This window comes from Microtus ochrogaster, unplaced genomic scaffold (assembly GCF_000317375.1).
Source record: "Microtus ochrogaster isolate Prairie Vole_2 unplaced genomic scaffold, MicOch1.0 UNK4, whole genome shotgun sequence".
Taxonomy (NCBI): domain Eukaryota; kingdom Metazoa; phylum Chordata; class Mammalia; order Rodentia; family Cricetidae; genus Microtus; species Microtus ochrogaster.
The window spans coordinates 4814237-4814864 of record NW_004949102.1 but is presented as its reverse complement, the minus strand read 5'-3'; positions in this window follow the sequence as shown (position 1 = coordinate 4814864).

The window sequence follows — 628 nt, the reverse complement described above, 5'->3', positions numbered from 1 at the left end:
AAAGCTATAAGATTTACAAAAAAAAAAAAATGCGGGTAGGGGCTTATAATTTTCTGTTCTAATGCCTTGAAAATGGTTTCTTTTATGTTTTAACTTTGAATTAATCACTGAATATTAGCATAAAGGCCTGATACCCCATCAATAGCACAAAGCAGACTGCTGTAGCACTGATCTGTATTATAGCTATAACCTTTTACTAGAGGTTTACCCATGTAATTTTAATTTTGTGAACACTGACCCTGTCCCTCAAAGCAGGCTTCCCTATGCCATCCCCTGCTCCAGCAAAGCACTGGAGTATGATTATGAGACGATTATAAATGTAATAGTACGCTCAGGTGTTCAGGGAGTAACGAAAACCATAGCGTAGAAGCTCAGAGCATATTTCCTGACCTCGCTGGTTTCACGGCATTTTTATATGTGTTGTTTGTTTCTTGCCTATATGCCAATATTCTAGAGAGAAATTTTGTTTGGAAATTTTTTGCAAGGTTTATCAGTGTGTAATCACTAACAGCACACACCAGTGTGTAATCAGTAACAGCACACTTCAGTGTGTAATCGGGAACAGCACACTTCAGTGTGTAATCGGGAACAGCACACTTCAGTGTGTAATCGGGAACAGCACACTTCA